General features: G+C 45.2%; 1 protein-coding gene across 14 annotated transcripts in view; it reads right to left on the bottom strand.

Moving 5' to 3' along the window:
- The window catches only part of LOC132911245 (forkhead box protein P1-like), a 216,469-nt gene that overhangs the window by 154,664 nt on the left and 41,852 nt on the right, over positions 1–19,953 (bottom strand). For 2 of the 14 annotated variants that reach the window (XM_060967749.1, XM_060967748.1), the window contains exon 2: positions 4,621–4,674. The exons of the other annotated variants lie outside the window; for them this stretch is intronic. The gene's annotated coding sequence lies outside the window, so the exon portion shown is untranslated. The remainder of the gene's footprint in view (positions 1–4,620; positions 4,675–19,953) is intronic. 14 annotated transcript variants of the gene reach the window in all.

Here is a 19,953-nt window from a genome sequence, read left to right as displayed (position 1 = left end):
GGAGCAAGAATCACACAGGGATGTGTGCTGGTGCGTGTGCCGGCCCGGGAGAGAGAAGAGGGTGAAACTTACATATGACAAATTCAACGCGCTCCTTCCTGTCCTTCCTTCCTTCCTGCCGGCACTGACACCTATGGCCCAGGGCCACGTTGGGTATTATTATTTTCATTCCTTCCCGCATGTCTGTCTGTCTGTCTGTCTCCTCTGTCTGACTGTCTGGCTGTACCTTCTCACACCATCAAGCTCCACGGAACTCTTTTCGGATGTTTTTTGCCCACCCACCTCACCCAATGGCTCTAACCACCTTCCACCCAGCAACCTCTTTCCACGTACGCGCTCATACTTCTTTTCTTTTCTTTTTTCTTTTTTTTTTTTTTCTTTTTTTGTACGGAACACGTGACTGAGGATCCTCGAGGACATTGGGACTGCTTTTGTCCGACGAAGAGATTTTTCCTCCTACGGGACACGTTTTCTCTGCTTCGGACAACCATCCCTACACCAGTGACTTTTTATCATTTTGAAGTAGAAAAGAATCCGTATCTACCAAGACCAGTTTATTCTTAGATATTTTACTTCGAAAAAAAGGGAGAAAGTATTTTTCCAAAGTCTATACGTACTTGGCGCCGTGGCAACGGACGGCAATTAAAAGAGGATAAAACGAAGCACCTGGCGAGAGCAGGGCGCACAACCCCTTGAGGACTTAATAAGAAGGGGTAATAATAACCAATTTTATCGAACGTCAGTCAGTTTCTTTGATATAGCGGCCACGGCCGCACGAATACGTGGTAAGCGCACATTAATTTCCCGGGCAAATAACCGGGATTCATAAGCGGGGGTTGTGATCCCGTGTGTACTCCAGCCCGTAGAATACCGTACGTGTCCAGAAAATACGGTCTCCCGTCTCCGTGCAAAATAATGCCATCAATATAAAAAAGGCGACCCACCGCGACGCGGTAATAGAAACCGATTTGTCAGGAAGCTTTTACATTTCGACGCAGTGAGTTTCACATCTGATAGCCCGTTTTATCCCGCGGGACCCTGTCCCGTGTACTCTTTCCCTTCCACCTTCTCCACCACTACTAGCCAGGTCGTTTCTCTACCAGCCAGCCCAGGGAATCACACCGAACCGCCACCCACCCCCTTTTCAACCCCCATCTGACGACGTGAACTCACCGCTTCTCTGTGTCCGAGTCACCCCTCGTTGGCTGGCCGATTCCTCGTCTTCCTCGCTTATAAAGCCGAGTAGATAGGAAATCTTGTAAAATGGCCCGGCGAAAGACAAATATTACCGGGGATCACTGACAGTGAGATCCGATTTATTTTGCGGGATTCCAGCTACCTTCCGCGACGACACATACCGAGGGGATACCTTTCGATAGCCTTTCCTTGTACACGCGATATATATTTCCGTTTGTGAATTCTTAGGTTTTGTACATCGACGAAATTTCTCGAACCTCTCCAACGATAGACCGGAAATCGCTGGATAATTACGAAAATTGTTTGTCTTGAACAAGGGAGTATAATGAAAACAGAAATGTCGAACAGACACAATGGCGATGGCCAGCCCCGAAATGGAGAATGGGAAAAACGCTGTAATTACACGGTACGAATCGCGCGCGTTCGAGCCGTTTAAAAACTTACAGCTCGTCCATTCGTGGAACGGTATTCGCGGCAGGGCGCTGCGGAGAATGGCGCAAAAGCTTCACGGGGAAGGAGAGGGGGTGGGCGACTGTTAATTGAAAACTACCGAAAAGCACAATTGCACGAGAATTATTTCTATTCATTAGCCGGGTGGTCGGTCGGTCGGTCGGTCGGTCGAACCAGCCGCCGAAAAACTTTTCCTCGACCAGGCGATTTTTTTCCTCTTCTGTTCCCACCCTCTCCCGCCTCCTCGCACCCGCTCCTCCTCTGGCTGGTTCCTCTTCGCTCACCAAACCACCCCCTTCATAACTACCCCTGCTTCGGCCCACCAGCCGCACCCCTCCTATCCGCTGGTCGCGCGTGGCGTAATTATGTAACATAAATACAATCCCTCTCGCGACGTAATTTTTGCGGTATAAGCTCAAAAGCCTGGGTAGCCCCAACCCGGCTGGCCACACGGCGTACTCTCCTCTCCTCGGCTGAGAGAAGAGAGCTTTTTCAGGAACGCTTTCGCAAATCAATTTATGGCGTAACGCGGACGTTCTCATTGTCCACGGGGTAGTAGCCGACGGTCGCCTCGTGGCTAAACCTTTTGTAACACCGGCAGCCATTGTTGTGACAGAAAATTATATCGTAATGCTTATTTACGACGAAAATCCTGAGCCGGCCTTTGTTGCCGCTTGTCAACCGTTCAATGCAAATGTCCTACTAATGGGGAAAATTTTTTCGAATCGTAGAACGTACAGGTATATTATGTTATAGGGGGAATACGGTGTTCGATAAAAATACTCACGACAATACGAATGATCAGGTTCGATGACCTATCCTCATCAAAATTTAAATAGGTATATGCATGCCTGGGTATTCACCCTCGCCACGGTACGGACGAGAGGTATCGATGAAATCGAAGAAGCTTGAAAGATGCTTCCGGGAATTCCGGCGGGAGTATTTTCGTCAGTCAATGAATTTACAGCCCCTCTTTAACGGAGTTCACCCTTAACCGCTTAACGCGAACTGCTTCACGGCACGTGAGAAAAAAAGCTAACTGGTTCGCCGTGGTCGCGGTGGTAGGGGGAGGGCGTGTAAGCGGTCTTGAGGGGTGAATTAGCGCGAAATAAGTGCGGAAGAGCTTCAACACCCTGGGGGTGGCCCAACGATAGAACGAGCCACACAAGTTCGCGGCCTTTCTGTACGTGCACGTCGACGGTACCCTGGTGTGAGCCCCATAAGAACATCGTAAGGGTGTGAGGGCGGTCTGAGTCGAATGAGACGATACCTACTACCGTTAGGGTGGCTACGGCGTCCCGAGTAGGAGCGAGAGGGCGGAAAACGACGTAACGCGTATAAAGTAAATTGCCGCGAAATCTGCGCGAGCTTCCAGAACAGCGTGGATAAGCGAAACAAATAAAATAAGAGCGAAAGACGAGTCGGCGCGGAGATAACGGGGGAAGAGGTCAAAAAGGGTACCTCGAAGGTAATGTGATTTAAGAGTAGAAAGGTAATGCGTTTCGAATATGGCCAAGAAATCGAATCTCCTCCCTTTTCGATAAAGTATCTTTCCTCTAATTCTGCGAGTCTGATGATGTCGTAAAATACTACATGGATATTTTGACGATAAGCTTTCGTGAATCTTGATAGATTCTTTTCTACGTGCTACGCTAAATTTCGTTCCTCTTTCTGGCGCGCTATCTGGCCTCTATCGACGATAATCATAATACACCGGGAAAAAGTAATAGGAACAATCGCGTTATGATACAGTCGTTTTTCGCAAAACGGTCTGACATTTTCCTCTATTCAGTCCCCAAGCCGAGCATGAAAAAGTACACATCGTGTGTTACCGTGGTGTACGGTGTAACGCTCACCATTGCCACCGTCTGCTCTCTCTTTTTCTCACGCCATCCCCTACTTTCCTGGCGTATCGTCGCCACACGCAGACCATTACAATTTCAGTTACATTTTAATTAGCAGAGAATACTAATGTTTCGCGAGTGGCGGTCGCCAGCAAGTAGCCAATGAGCGGCCAAGTTGACTCCTGCAACTCGAGCCCGTTCCAGAACCCGACCACTCGACCGCGCGCGCCCTCCGCCGCGCTCCTGTTCCCACTATTACGGCTCGGCAACCCCGTGAAACCGACATGCATTTCACACCCCATATTCGCCACTTTATACGCGGAGCGGCTGGTCTGGCGCAAAAACGAACGGAAGAAAGAAAACACGCGCGCGGGGGTGAGAACAAAACGAAAGCAACGTGCTGTGTTCCTCATTTATGTTATTAGCTCCCACTTTGGCGCCGAGTGTTCTTCACAGTAAAAAGTAAAAAAAAAAAAAAAAAAAGAAAAAAGAAAAAGCGAACAAAAAGAAAGGAACGCAACACCGTTGGAAATAAACTACGCTGTTACGCGCGCGTTTTCCGCGTTTTCTGCCCTCTCGCTTTTCGCAATTAACGCGCTCGTTGGAATGCACACGGGAGAGCAGGGATTTCTGCAGATTGTTTCTGTAGCTTCGATCGTGGAAATTTTGTTGTTGGTGCGAAAGTTTAAGTGAAAGATCTTGATATACGTAGGGAGATAGAGAAGTTAGATAATTGGAAATTGGGGGGGGGTGAGACAGAGCGAGGTTAGAGGAATATTCGAATAATATAATACTTCCTAAGTCATAAACTTCCCTTGCTCCTTAGCTGGACGAAATTCCGAAAGTTTCGTATCGACGGTCGTACAACAAATGCGATTATCGATGTCTCGCATCGTTCATCCCCTAAAACGACGGGGAGTAAAACGCGCGGTCGACCCCACGCGCTCGTTCAACCCTCTCTCTTCGTCTTTGTCGAGCTAACGTACTTTGTTTTGGAACTTGTCCAGAAATAATATCGCGCGGATTAAGCTCGATAGATATAAGATATTAATAAAAAAAAGACGAGTTTAGAAAGAAAAAAAAAAAAGAATTATTGTACTTCGCGTACAAAAAGTATCGTTCAACTCACATTAACAAGCCATGTCACTCTGTCTCAGAAGCCTGGGAAGTATACACCACTGACCTGAAGCAAACAGAAACCATATTATGTTATAAATAATAAATAATGAGGGGAAAAAATTAAACAGACGTGAACTAATTATCGAATTGTACTCTTTAATTTAAACATGTAATTTAACAACAAAAATAGAAGCTTTATTGATCCTTTCGAGCGTGGTGGTATTCTAACTTTCTAAACTACCACCTGATACGTAATTATGAACAAGTCGACAGTAAGAAGTCTCAGTTGTAATTCAGTCTTTCGATCGAAATAGAAGGTAAAGTAGTGATTAACGTTGTATGAAGACATACGTAACACCACTCACAAGGTAACCCTTCTCACTGCTTTGACTTATGTGAATACCTATACATCACCGTAACGTATCGCTATTTTTTTACGAATCATTTAAAGACCACCAAGGGTGTACCGCTCCGAACCTTTCAGCGTCTATCATCTAAACTTGAATCCTGTCAGGCAAAGACAATGTGGCTACGATTTAGGGTGCCTCGACTCGTCGAAAACCATTCTGACGTATCCTTCGACTGGACGCGAGCCCGCCAATGAGGCGGCGGTGCCGTTAATTAACGAACTCGAAAAGTAACGTACTGAAAGTACAACTCGACGAAGCATTGAGGGGTTCCGGGGGACTAGTCGAGGAGGAAGGGAATGAACGAGTCGAGCGCAGGACGGAAGCGCGCGCGTATAAAGGGTCGGTGTCTGGCCAGACGGGCAGAAATGAAGCAGCAAGGGTTTTGTTTGTCCGGCTGTCCACCCCTTTCCTTCCCCCAGTTCACCCCCGCGGGCTGGAGCCCTCGCTGTATGAACCTCGCGGTCCCCTTCAACCCCTTCTGTTCCACCTCTAACTCCATCCTCCGGCACCCCTTCGTCTCTCCTCGCCTCTCTGCTTTTCTACCTCCTATCCGGGCCTTCCCCTTAGCCCTCCCTGCCGATCTACCCATCCTATGTTACATCCTTCTTACACCCTGAACCTCCTCCCCTATTGCCGTGTTACAATGCACGTGTGTACACTGTTTGCCCACATTCTCTCGCATATATCTTGGCGAGCTATAATATTGATTACTTCGAACGAATTTCAACAAGCCTCGTATTACTCGTATAGCGTGAGCCGAGACCGTCGCTACAACGTTCCTACGATTCTCTCTGTCGATCGACACATCGTTCCTCCCTTTTACAAACCCGTAGCAGCCCTTTTGCATCGAAATGAAATGCTCCTTCCTGTTCCGCGTTCTGTAAACCAGCGTTCTTTAGCCCGCTGGCCTATCTTTACTCTTCTAACAAGCGACGCAATGCAGACTTTTCACTTGCGCCTCGTTCAAATTAGCCCCTTCATACAGACTCTCTTCCTGCAATTTGGTTCCACCGGTTCTACCGGCGCTACTTTCCGGTTTCGTAACCAGTGTACCAAGGGTCAATGATTAAAACCACGACTACTGAATATATCTCTGTGCGAGAGCCGCTCTGGTTGGAACCTTTCGTTTTCCCTTCAATTTTCCACGAAGATTGAAATAAACTTTATCGTTTGTCCACAATGTACCGAGCAGGACGTTACGTACGTTCCGTGCGCAGTCAATTTTTCGAGTCCTTTCCAAGAGAAGCCGCGTGTTCCGGCTAATAATTGGCGAATGAAAAATGCAACAATACCGGAGAGAGAAAGCCAGTTGTAACTCACTGCTGTGGCAATATTCAGCTAAAAGACTCGTCATTCCGCCCCAGTAAACGGCCACACGACTGAAATTGCGTCACGACCATCCCGCCAACGTTTAATTTCATTCGCGATCTTTCCACCCTTGTCCACCCCCTTTTCCACCCCCGGTTTCAACGTTGCTCTCCTCTCTCTGATTCGCATCACCGCCAACACCGTATGTCGCGAATCGAAGTACAAAGAAGCAATAGTAGAAATAAGATAATTGCTATTACAATTGCAATTTCACCCAGGACGATGAAGCCGCGGGAGAGCGAGGGAGAAAGAGACAGATCCGGAGACGAAAAGAGAGAAAGTCAGAGATGGGACGGCGATGGTGGTAACTGCCACAGAGAGTTCAACTACAAAGTACGTTAATGTCGTGCTCACACCCCCTTCCCATGCACCCTCAGCGTCGCGCCAATGCCGCAGAGAGTTTGTTGTCGAAGCTTCGGGGATTACACAAATGAGGTTGTTCAGCGAGAGAAATGTACATCCCGCTACAAAGCTGCTCGCGTTCAGCCACGTACGGAATTAAAAAAGAGGGAGGGTAGGGAACGAAAGGTGAAAAAGTTCTGCTCCGCTATCGCTCGTATCGTGGACAATATTTTCTTTGCTGAAAGCCCTGTGCCGCGTAGAATGGGATTTCCATCGACCCGCTTCCGTTTAAACCCTTCAAGAACGGAACCCGCTTTTATCGAGACCCTTCTTCCGTCAATATTGTCCTGTACATGTTTTTACACGCATCTTTCGAGGAAATCACCCTTTCAGCCTATGGATGATGTATCAGTGATTGTCTATTGAACGACCGATGGAATATTTTACATCTATAGAAATAACCATTTATTCTTCCCAGTATAAAATATAAAATAATCTACACGTTGCAACGACTTGACTTCGATTAATCGGCTCGAATACGTGTGTGCGTACGTATTCGATACGTTTCATAGAAACGAGAAGCCGAGGTACACGAAGAGAGAAACCAAGCAGGAGACAGTCAGCCCCTGTACTAAGCATACCGCAGGGGTTAGGGATAGTAATTGTATACGTACTAAGAGAATGGGGGCAAGGTAAACAAAACTATGTAAGATTGCCCCATTAATATACATATCTCTTGGTTCAGTTGGGCCGTGAGAGAGCCGACCGACCCTCTCGTCGTGCTTCCACCGTTGTGCCTGTTAACGTGGAGAGGAGTGGGGGAGGGGTGAGTAGTCTTGGCCTTAGACTCTGGGGTTAGGCTTGTTCGAGAGCAAGCAGGGTACACAATGGATATTGAGACCATAATTTACGGCTGATTGTTAGCTTCGCGATCTATGGATTCCTCCATCTTAGGTTACCTCCACCTTCTATTCGACCACTTTCAGACAACTCCCTCATCCTCGAATTGTGTCGAATTTGTATTAGATCTGTAATAAGTACCGAGAGAATATGCGTATACCAAGTACACGCAGTAGAAGGCTACGACAACGAAGGAATCTCGTGGAAGATTTCCGTACGTGTAATGCCTCTTCCCTAACGAGCTGTGCTTCGTTTCTTGTATCCAAGGATCAGCGGTCAAATCGCTGGAAGCAAAGATTTTACGACGCTTGCACGACGTTGAGAAATCGTTCGTAAATCTCTAAACGACTTGGAACGAAGTTTCAAACTATAATTTCCTAGATAAAATTTCAGGTGGAATAATGGAAACGATAAAGCAGTGGAAAGAGGAGGGGGATTGATTACGCGTGAAAACGAGGATAAGTTTGTTTACGAACGGTATCGTTAATTGGCCAAAATTCGAGTGGAACTGTACCGTACGAGGTCACCCACTCTCTGCTTATCCGACTGGCTTCGCAACAAGAACCCCAGTTATAAATTAATTACGAGGGTCAAATTCACAACTGGGTCCCATTCCACCAGACGATTTTGGAAGGGGGCGAATGTCTTACTAGTTCGCCGCTGGCTCAAGGGACCGAGTAAAGGAGGAGATGATGTTTGGCCTTCCTTACAAGGGACCAACTAACCATCCGACCGACCAACCTGCCACTTACCGAAGGATAATAACGTAGTAATCCTACCATGAGACACGGATGAAGTCCTTAATAACCCTATAAGCCCAAGATATATGTTGCATATCAATATACCAGAGACAACTGCTGTAGCTACATTATATTCCCGAGAAGCCTCCGACCAATTAACCTATCGTACAGTTGTATGGCTATAAAATCGATTATATGAAACTCGAAATATATTAATTTGTACTTTATAGTTAATACGATATTTCCTATCTTACATATATTTAACACTTTTTTAAGATTACTGCTACAATTACATTGATTGTAACGTTAATTAAAATACGAAATTTCAACTTTTATCTTATAATCAATACGCTTATGAATTGTAGTTGACACAACATTTTCTCAGTGTTACATATTTTAAATAATCTTTCAAGAAAGCTGTTATAATTACGTGATGTTCATTCGGAGCTATAAACAATTAAGCTATTAAACAGTTATAAAGTTACAAGATCGACTTAAATACGAAATTCCAATTTATAATTTGTAGTTGATACGACATTTTCAATGTTACATATTTTGAATGATCTTCCGGTTTATCGAGTGTAATAATAATAGCAAACGCTTGTTTGTCTTCATGACTTGTAATAAAATATTCCAGTTGAATATTAAATATGTATGTATCGTATTGCTTGGTACGCGCACTCATAAACGGACGCATCGCAGAATTCCAATTTCGGATCGATCTTCGGTAATTTTCCAAAATTTTCAAAAACCCAACGCGAATTTCAATAAAGCCCTAGTAATTAATTTGTAATTATATCACGAATGCCGGCAAATTCGTGTTACGTTGCATAGCGCGATAGGAATGCAACCGAGCTCAACAAGCGCCAATACGAAGTGCGTGATTTAGAGAGACGCATAAACGATATTCCGATATGGTTTCAATGCGATACTTTCATACCAGCAATCGAATCGACGAGCGAATTGACAAGTAACATCGCTCTCGAGTCTCACAGCTGGCCACACTTTTCCCACAATATTCGCCAATTGATTTTATTAATTTCCCCGAATGATCACAAAAAAGAGAGAGGACATCATTCAAGAATTATTCACACATTAACGATACGAATTAAAATAGAATATCGATGATCAGAATTAATAGAATTTATCGATTATCAAAAAATTTAGGGATAGTAACAAGCACGGTAAAAATGATTGAAAAAGGAAAGAATCGTGACATTTCTATTAATTTATCATTTGTGTTTCTGTTTATAAAGTAGTAAAAAATATATTACAAATATTACGATTAAAAATAGTAAAAAATTGTCAAATAAATTATTCGAACAGTATGTGTCATTAATTTTGACAATCAAAGTTTTGGTGTGTTTCTATCAATTTAGATAGATCATCCCCAAATTATACAGAAAAATAGATGAACGCATTTGTGACCAGATTTGCGTTTTCTCGCTGTATATTCGTAACTTATTCTCTACCATCCAATATTTTCTTCTGACTCACTCGGATGCACAAAATACGAGACACATTCGTTTCAGTGGTTTCGTGCAAACAGTAGATTAAACAACGAATAAAATCAAAACAGCGAATAAACAGCGGTTACGTCGTACACTGATGCAACTTTAAATATAGAAACTTTATAGTGAGAGAGATACGAGGCTATCGTGGTGGCAGGTATTGGACTTAACGACATCGACATTTTATCCGCAGGACAGTCTTCACGCCCCCGTCTGCCGGGGCAAAAAACAACGATCACACTGCGCAGCGGACGGTGTTATGAGCTGTTTTCCTAACCGATGGGAGACAGGTGGCGGCGAAAGTGGACTTTAACAAATGGTCACTGCTAGCTAGCATGAGACGTGCCTACTTGAGATGCGGCACCAGGATCTATGCCTCCCATTTCTCATCGGCGCACTGCGGGCAAACAATACCCTAAACCAGCTATGTAAGAACTGTCGAGCACGAGTGAAGGACTTCGGGGCAAGTTGATCAAAGTCAAGGTACTTCCGTAGACCCTTGCCAAAACGTTCACGCCAATAACGCGTACAAGATGCGACTCGAACTTGTTCGCAGTTAGTTCTAGTCTTTGGAAGACGTGGATTCATTGGGAAATTCTCTGTTTGCTTAAACTTTAATAAATGAAGCTAAAGAAACAGATTAAATTAGGTGCTGTTTCGCTTTTAGAAGAGGACAATTTTTTTTTTCATGGTACATTTCGTTCATGTTACGATACATGATTTAAATTTGCATTTGCCAATGCTATTTGTAAGAACAAGTTACAAGTGGAATATAATGATCTTTCAAGACTGTAACGATCTTTTAATTATTTCGGAGACTTACCTAACTTTGTGTATGTGTTCTAATGTTTATAAACGGAGGGCAGTACGTGCGGTAGTATTCATAAAAATTCGAACTTCATTTTTGCGAAAAATTAAATAGACTCTTTGCTGTTATTAACATCGATTCATTATTGCAACAATGAACTCAATCTTGAGCGTATTACTTAACGTATCAAATTTAAATAATTTAAAATACATTTGGCGATTATTAATGTCGTTGGAATAATTATGAGCGTCAATGTACGTATGTGGGCATGTTTACTATACAACTTTCTTGAAGAAGGAACGAACAGATTGCGAGAAAGTATTTTGCTAAACGATCGTCTACCGACGGTTTAGAGTTTACCGGGATATCGGGCGTAAACTGCCCTTAGGGACCTTGTTAGTTCAATTCGCCTGAACACCCTTTTCGTCGCGGAAAACTGCCACCCCTTGTTGACCACCCCAGACACCGTAAGTTTTCCGCGTATATTGTTACGTTGCTCTGAAAAGGGACGTTTATGGAAATATGCTTCCTGTTGTAGAATTCCTGGCCTCACTAGTAAATTCTCTTGCAACTTCGTTCAAGTAAAACTCAACGATAGCTACGTGATCAGTTTTCCAGTATACCAAACGTACGACGAGAGAAAGGAAAAGCTAGAACAAGCTGGAAAACACGCGAGAAGGGAAGGGAGAGCGTAGGGACGTGGATCCATGACGACAGAAAAGGGAGGAGAGTGGCTGATCTTGTTCGACCAGCGGTCAGAGTATTGTCAAGGTATTGTCCTGCCTCGCTTCCAAAATAATCGTCAACCGGACCTAATGGGGTATGAAGTCCCGATATCAAAATAACTCATCCGTGTCCGGCGCGTGGTCAAACGTTTCGAGCCTTTCTCTTCGCGCGTTCATCGCCGCAGAGGCCCCCGAAAAGTTAAAAATAGTGCCAGTAAAAAAAACTCCTTTCACTGCTGTCTATTGTCCTGGATCCGCAGATAGAACACGGAGATGGTTTCGCGTCCACAGCAAAAATCTTGAAGCATTGACGATAACGCGCGTCGCGTTAGTTCGATTCCTTTGTTCAGCGTAGAGAAACGATAACTTCCAGAGACGAAGATTAAAGGTTTTCCTTTTGTTAATGGTAACAGATTTTTAGTCCTTTTCACGTTAATGTTCAACTGGATGGTTAAACGTTTCAACATACGTTTCAACGGCGTTACGAAACGAACGAATTATCGATTAAGCCACGTCCAAGAATGACGTTTAAATTTTTGATGCATTTGTATTTTAGTACACGGTCGTATATAGACAAAAGGAACGGTTATAACAACCTGAAACACGCTGTGTCACAATTTATGCAGACAGCACTAACGTTGCATTGTCATTCGACAAAATAGAAATTATTCCTAGCATAGCGTGAATATTATTAAAATGCAGAGTCGAGAAGATCATTTGAATATCGTTGGAAAATTCTGCGGTAGCAAAGTTTGCGACCAACGACGTTCCATTGATTTTTCGTGACGTTATCTATCTGTAATTCGCGTAATCAGCGTATTTTCGTATGAACGTTGGCAATCAAATTTGACGACAAAACAAGACCGATGAAAACAACCGGCAGAATACATAATCCGTTCGAATTGGATAATTGTCGCGGACGTATTTCTAATACACGATCAACAGGTTCTCTGTCTTCTAAACAATTCCCTTGAAAGATCGTATTTGATATCAAACGGCTAAAACTTATATCATCCTACAAATATATCATCGTATCTAATTCTGTCTATAAAATTGCACATTACCGCATATCTGTTATCTAAATATAATTTCATAAATGACTCAGAAATTTCTTTGACCTTTGACCGATGCTAAATTGAACAAACACTTATTGAAGTTTGTCTCTACACTATAATTATTGCGTTCGAAGTCTTTCTATTTTTACCTTCGAAGAATATACTATCTGTACTGCCTTTTAAATAATTCTATCTGCCAATGATACCGATAACAACTTGAAATACTACAACAAACAGCCAGTCGTGAAGGCAACCGGTTTCGTACAGCAACACTTTAAACGAATATTCGACCGATATACTTCATCGTTACTTTAAATTATGCCAGGCAAACTAACCAACGAACAAAGCCATCCAATTAAAGTCAGACCGATCGAAACAAAGAAAGCCTTCTTAACAAGTTACCAACCGACTGTCGTACACTTTTATTCACCCACAATCGAATCTTCTCATTGAAACGATTAGAAACGAGTGGCAGACAATCGGATCGATCGGCGGGCACCGACGAAACCGAGCTTACGTAACGGTTATCGGAAAGCGAAATTACCCTAAATAGTAACAGCCACGCTGGGTGGCAATGCCGTATTGGACGAACCGAAGGATAGCAGGAGCCGTTTGGTGTAAAAGGCGGCGGCAAAGGGGTTGGGGGAGATGGGAGAAGGGTGCAGGCTGGTTTTCACCCTTGCAAGTCGAAAGTAGGAACCGCGACTATGGGTGAAGCTAAGTCTGTCCGTGTAATGGGGCATCGGCACGCGATTTCCAAGCCTCTGCGCCCTGTTCGCGATTCTAACTTTCAACTTCGCCCAGAACCTAGCGCCCACCCACTAAATCCGGCCCCCTCGTCTCACCGGTGTGCCTCATCCCCGCGGTACAGGGTGTTGCGCTGTGACTTATCGGCTCTAATTATTCGCCAGCAAGAAAGCGGGTAGAGAACCCAACGATCAGACCTGCCACCCTCGTAAAGTAGCTTTTCTCCGACGCATCGTTGCACCACCACCACCACCACCAACGCGACGTACAGTCGTTGTTTAGCCGTTTCGTCAGTCGATCGCGAACCCTACAGTTTCATTCGTGTGTCGTGAGGTGGTGAGTTTGGAGATAGAATCATGTACTATACGTAATCTACGCGGTTTAAGATCGTTTATAAATATTTCAGCTTCAGATAGCCGGATTTAGATTCTACGTAATTTGACAAATAACAGTCGAGTCTGAATTTAAAACTTCAGAAATATATCGGCCGAGATCCGAATCAAAAACTTGAAATGTAACTGTTATATTTAAATTCAAGAATTCTTAATTGAAATTTTAAAGTTCAAGTCGAACATACTCCGCTTCTCTGGTTTAGGTTAGGCCGACAAGTCGATCCTAGACAAAAGGCGACAGTCTTGCCTGGAGTCGAGCGATGTCGACTGGAATTAGGCTGCTTGGCTATCGCGTAACTACCGACCATCTTTGACCGGTGGCTACCCTCTCTCTAAACAACGGTTTTCAACGGTCCTCGCTTTGGTGTGATAATTTTTCAATTTGGCCTCATGCGTTATTGACGTCAGTAGACGTGCACCGACATTAGCAGCTCTTTTGACAAGGAGTCTGAGTGGTCGTCGCACAAAACAATGCTAACCCCGTGGTATCATTCAGCCCCACCAACACCCCCTGCTCCGCCAGCCTCCTACAGCCCGACCCCCTGTTTTAACCCTACGGGAATAAGGAGAGTCGCAATGTAAGCAACACACAACACGTTGTGTGCACCCATGTTTTTTACATTAGCCAGACGATACTTGCCCCAGAGTATGAGAGAGCTTGCCAGTGTGGAATGTCTATGGTACGCGCGTCCGTGTGTGTTTGCAAAACTTCTATGTACTGGTTACAAGTTCCCTAGCTCTTAGTAACCTTCTGCATTTCCCTGATCCCCTGCGACCCTATTGCGTCGAGGAGGCCACCGCCACGGAAGCTGTTTCCAGCTTTTCGCTAACTCCCATTAAGATTTTTCCAAACATCGATGACGAATCAAAAATTCCGCGTGTATATGCTTGCGGGGAGATCGAAACGGATACAACTTGTAGAAAAAAAGAATATGTAATAAAAAAATATGGAACTCTAACTTCCCAAAATCGCGTGGTAAGACGTCTCGGTGAAACTTGAACTGAAAGTCCAAGTCGCGTATACAAGATATCGCATAAACAAGACCGCTATCTAGACGCCACGCGGCCGACATCGTGTGCATCGTGTACACTTGGCTGGCGCGTCGATGCCTCGTTGCCTCGGTATACGTTGCAGCGTGTTTAATATATAACGACGATTGTATATACATGGAACGGACGGAGAGTAGCGATAGAGACGGAGATGAATGGGGTAAAGTGGAGGAGGTCGACGTTGATACGGCGAAGGAGGAACGCAGGGGGGCAAAAGCGGTAGTAGTAGACACAAGTAGAGGAAGAGAGAGAGGCAGAGTGGACGCGCAAGATAGAAATACAGGGATGAAGGGGTAACACGAAGATACGGGGTAATGGTGGTGGTGACGACGAGGGTAGAACAACCAGTCGTTTGTCGTCCGACAGATAAACAACGTCGTTATTGTAAATGCATTGGATCAACATGCTGCGGGGCTTCATTGGCGGCTTTTCTTCGCGATACGACCTACGAGAGGTTCTGGTTGTTTACGAGATCGATAGTCCGATCAGGAGGATCGATTTTATCGTATCGCGTCCGCCTCCCCAGGCGGAGAGAAACAATCGTTGTAACGCGCGCGTTGTACCGGGCCCGGTTCCTTTCTCTCTTTTTAGATTTCCGCGTATCCAAAGACCTCTCGTGCCTCTGCCTCTCGTTTACGTTCCGTCCTTCTCTTTGTCTCTTTCTCGTCTGTCCGCCCGTTCGTCTCGCTCGTCGGATGGATTCGAGAGAACGTATAGAGAATAACAAGGCGGATCACGTGACGCAGGTACAGATGCGTCGAAATTACACACCGGACATCGTCGTTTCGCGTACAAAATATTTGTTCCAGTATAATATATACTGATTCGCAGTCGCGCGTACGACACAGTGTTTTTCCATTACACCCACGAGGCAAATGCTCCGCACGATCCGTAGTAAATCATGCCCCCCCGGAACGGATCAAAAATACGATCGTTAACGACGTTTCCGCGGATCCCTTCGATCGCGATTATTGCACTTCTCACTACGACATAAAGTTGAGAACCGAGTCCATACGTTCGTCTGATGATGTTTCACCGTCCAGTGAATTTCGAAATAGAGTGAACGATGTAACGAATATATTATAGAAAGTACATCGAAGAGTCTTTTCATCCCTCCAAGGGTAAACGAAATATTAAGATCTAACAAAAAAAGAAAAGGAAATTTTTCTATAAAAGGAAAAATAAAAAAATGAAAGGAACTGTCCCTAAGGGAAAAAGGTATCGTAGAAAAAAAGTGGAAGCGGAATGCTTCGATTTCTCGGTCACATTAGACGATGCTATGACGGACTGTACGGTGACCATGAGAGCCCAATGCCCGCTGTTTGTTCCTCGTTTTATCTCGAACGTAAACACCGCATGGAATATATAGGAGGTGGCGCAAGCAAGAAAGGGAGACAGACAAATAGGCGGAGTGTTGTACCTGGTCACACGGAGAAGAAGGACGGACGACGACCACCGCCTGCCTGGCCACGCAAAGACCTGGACTGGAGGAAAAAGGAAAAATGAAAATAGAAGGACGAACGGACGGACACTGGATAAACAAGGGGCAATAGAGATAAACAGAGAATATTGCGAGGAATATGCGCAAACACGAAACTCTCATTCTTCCTCACCCTCTGCACACTTTTCCTACTCCCTTCTACTCTTTCCCACCTCTATTCGTTCCATCTCTTTCTTTCTCTCTCTCTCCCTTCATCCCAACCCTTCGATGTCCCCCTTTTCGCTTTCGTTTGTTCGAACGCACGTGTTCTCTTCTCCTGACCTTCGTCGCTCGTTTGGCATCCGCTTTTACAAACGCACTTCTCTTCTCCTTCGTTCGCGCTTACCCGATCCAACCGGGGCGGCTTAATTTATGCCTCGAGATGTTTCGTTAAGGATTTTTATTCCAATTCCCTCCGCGCGATGCATTCATGGCGAGAATCAACTACTTAACGCCGAGCTCTGTCATCGTCTCTACTATTCGCCCGCTTTTTTCTCTCCGCGAACGCTTTCGTCCCCGCACGCGCAATTTATAGCTCGTCGTGTCGAGGTTCATTAAAATTAAATACCGTCGCGCTTGTTTTCCTTATTTTCGTATAGTCGCGAAGAAGACTGGAAACGGAAAGAACGCAAAATCGGGTCAACGTTAACGGCATTCTCGATGTCTCGAAAAAGAAGGGTCGTACCGTTTTCGACGCGATCTTTCATTCCGATGATTGATGCGTGCCAGGGCTTTTCTTCAATTAGCAGACGCTCTCCTTTTCTCTGTTCACCCTCCCTCTCTACTTCTCTGATTCGATTACAGGGCCGTTCATTATGCCGATGAATTTAAAAATATACAAACATCATTATTCATCGCGGGGAGAAAATAAATTTCCTTCGAACCGATGAAAAACAAGCCACGGGCCGATCTTTATCCCGTAATCTCGTTCCTGTACTATTCAAAAAAGAAAAGGACTATCCTCACCTTCTTTTACCTCGAGCATTACCAACATTATCGACGTGATATACGAGACGTCGTGGAATAGCGGTGTGAAAAATCGAACAGTCGCGTTTCAATCGTGCCATTTCTCGGTCGGTTACGAGGTTCGATATGAAGGTGTCCAAAAAATTCGTAGTGTCCACCACTCAGGTCCACGGAGTGGCGATATAGGGGCGAGACACGGAAGGGAATGAATGCAGACGGGACAGGTAAGGTATTTGACGGTCTATGGGACCGGGGGCACGTCGAGGGCAGACTATATAATTTCCCTTGAGGGAGATCGGGATGGGCGATACGAGGTCGGAAGGGGTAGCGAAAAGAGGGGGCCAGGGGTGTGAGGGAGATCAGCGTGTTTTCCAGGTGGAGAGGTGTGCTGTGCTCATCCGCGAGCCCATCAACGCAACCATCCTCCGACAATCGATTATTATCTTTCCAATTTGCATAGCAACCGAGCTCTTGTTCAAATCTGCACCCCCTGTTTCGACCCCTTCGGCAACCCCTTGCAAATCCTACTTCGCTGCTGCGACTCCTCGTTCGGTATCGTTTCTGTAACGTGCTCTACCTTTTTTTTTTCCTCTCCTCTTTTTCTCTCCTCTTCAATCGAGCCGAGCGTGTTCGCGTTCGATCGTCTTTCGCAGGGATAGCTTTTCGACGTTCCCGTGAACCAATCTGTTTGGGGATTTTCTAGGAGAATGACACGTTCCAGTGACGTTCTACGGATCGATTGAATATCCAGGGACGAGAAAGATACGAATTTAGAATTTTTTTCGTAAAGAATGTGAGAAGAACAATAAGGTTGGTGAGGTCGTGCGGTAGGAAAGTAGCTGACAACTTTGGCTTTCCGGGATCTTTTCTTTTAGCGCCCTTGAAGAATGGACGCGTCACGCTGGTGGGTGGCTTGAAGAAAGGGAGGGTGAAACCCCTCCTTTATAAAATCTTTGACGCGTCGCACGGCGAACTACCGGCGTGGCAGTCATTAATAACTTTTAGGTGGCAGATTTTGCGCGTATTAATCCACCATATTATACCGCGAGTCTGCAGCCGTCCTCTGCCATCAGTCCCCTTCTTGCTTTTGCCTGCTTGGGTTCCGTCCACACTCTCTCCCCCTTATAACCAAGAGGGCGACCGGATAGCTGAGTCGACGTCTCCTTAATGAAAAATCTGAATCCCGAGTCCGCCTTTTCTTTCACCCACTATTCTCCACGGATTCTCGATCCTCTGCTAATGGTAATGACCGTCGCGGAATCGTGAAACTCACTGGTAAAAAGTGTTAAATCTCAAGCGTTTTCTTTCTTCTCCTCTTGCACTGTAACCTGGCTTCGTTCCTTGTCTCAACAGCGATATTCGCTGGAAATACGAAGGATAAATCTAAGAAATTTCCAGACGATATAGCTTCCTGGTATCTAGACTTGAATTTAGTTTATCGTCTTGGCAAAACCTGGCCATGCACACCGGTATTTATATCCATCGTTTAGGCAAACAACTTGGACTTTTCTCATTCCTCCGTTCGCAAGAACAGCCACCAAAGGCTCGCGTAACATGTTCGCGTGGCAAATTAACAAACGTCGGAGGAATGAGTCGACTCTCGGTTCCACCTTCTACGATATTACCTTGCTTCGACCCCCGTCAACCCCCTTCGGCGTTTCATATACAGAGACGTATACACACACTCTTTCTCCCATCATAGCGAGAAGGTATATTGTCGAGCGGCAGCGAAGGTAGACCGAGCAAATTTCGTGTACAATTAGAAGGCTTTTGTAGAAGCTAAACTGCTAATAGCCGCTGAAGAAGGAAGCACCGTCTCTTACTTCTCCGCCGCTACGTTTCAGCCACCCCTCGTCTCGTCTCTTCACCTCCGTGCGCACCTCATTTCGCGTGACAGTCGTCCTTCTGCTCGTATCTACCTCTTGCCGTCTTCTCCTTCCCTCTTTCTCGCACCCACTAAGGTCCTCCGTCTTACACGTCGGTCCCTTCGTTTTCCAACCCTTTCTAGAGCTCGCGTTAAAGTCAGAACCTCGCCCTTCCTCGCGGAACCTAGCCGCCAATTCACTCCTCCTGAAAGTCCTTGCGAGGCACGCCGCGCCGTGCTGACTTCTCTCGAGAGAGTCGGCCTCTCGCCAGATCGAGGTAAGAGAATTCGCTGTTCCGCTATGGCTCGTGCCAGGAGACTTATCGTGGATTATAAACTAGGATTGTTTTCATTAAACCTGGCGTTCAGTGCGTTCAACCAACCCCTTATTCGCACCCTTTTCGGCAGGCGAGCGAGTGTGTACCTTATTGAGTGTCGTAAGAATCTTGTCTGGCGGTGTTCGCATTTGTACGTACATCCCTTAATCGCTAAGGACGAGCTACACATATATGTTTCTGCTAGATTGAACTTTTTATGATTTCGTAACTTTCGATAGGATTTAAACAGCAAGGGTAGATTTAAAGTCCGCGATATTTAGTCTTCTTGGTACTTTTATTATCAGCAAATCCAGTAAAAATTCGAAGTAAAAACGACCGATAAGAATCGTTTCACGACTGTTCTACGAATAGACAACCGTTTCTCATTTTTCTGCCTACGTATCAGCGTTGCAAGAATGCCGGTAGATAAAGTAGCCGCGAAGCGGAACGAAGAACGAGATAGAGGCTAAGAACTAAGCAGAAGAAGGCGTGACGATAACTGGGCTAATGTGCAATAATGAACACGGTTGCTTATCAAATGGCCCTGACGGTTCTCTTCCTGCTGCTTCTTTAACTCACGCCAGTTTCTTTCATGAACCGCGAAACTTGCTCGTAACAACGTCTAACGATCGTTACTCTCGGCCCATTATTTAATATTTTACCTCGCC

The sequence above is a fragment of the Bombus pascuorum genome, chromosome 10 (genome assembly GCF_905332965.1).
Source record: "Bombus pascuorum chromosome 10, iyBomPasc1.1, whole genome shotgun sequence".
NCBI classification, from domain to species: domain Eukaryota; kingdom Metazoa; phylum Arthropoda; class Insecta; order Hymenoptera; family Apidae; genus Bombus; species Bombus pascuorum.
Note: the sequence above shows the minus strand (reverse complement) of the source record. Positions and strands in the feature narration are given on the sequence as shown.